The following is a 660-nucleotide window of genomic DNA, read 5'->3' as shown; positions in this document are numbered from 1 at the left end:
TATATATATATATATATGTATGTATGTATATGTATATATAACGTTTAAAAATATAGACATGCATACATATATACTTACAGACATATGTCCACATAGCGTGATAGAAACTATAATAAATATATCATGAAGTGAAATTTATTTAATAAGCCTATATTTTTATAAACTTTTTAAATTTCAGATATTTAATGCAGTTATCGATTTTGTGAAAATTTGATCATCAGATAATATTTTACAAATTTAATTCTGGGAACGTTTCCCTAGAAAATCAATTGAGGCGTAAATATGAAATCTATACTTAATTGTATAACAGCTATTTCATGTCTTCAGGTTAATATTTATAATCCATGCAAACGATGAATATAGCTGAACACACACACATATTTATAAATACATATTCTTGTATACTTATACAGACTATAACAAACATATACATATATATAACAGTGAGAGAGAGAAATAGAGAGAAGGTACTTTTGTATATACGTACACAAACATGACTCCATCTTATATGTTTTATATAACTAAAACTCCTCTAACCTACGTATATGTATTTGTATATGTGTATGTGTGTGTATATATACATGTATATATAATAGAGAGAAGAGACAGAAGACAGACAGATAGCTAGCTAGCTAGCTAGCTAGATAGATAGATAGATAG

This window comes from Octopus bimaculoides, chromosome 5, assembly GCF_001194135.2.
Source record: "Octopus bimaculoides isolate UCB-OBI-ISO-001 chromosome 5, ASM119413v2, whole genome shotgun sequence".
In the NCBI taxonomy this organism is placed as follows: domain Eukaryota; kingdom Metazoa; phylum Mollusca; class Cephalopoda; order Octopoda; family Octopodidae; genus Octopus; species Octopus bimaculoides.
This window is presented reverse-complemented; position numbering follows the sequence as displayed.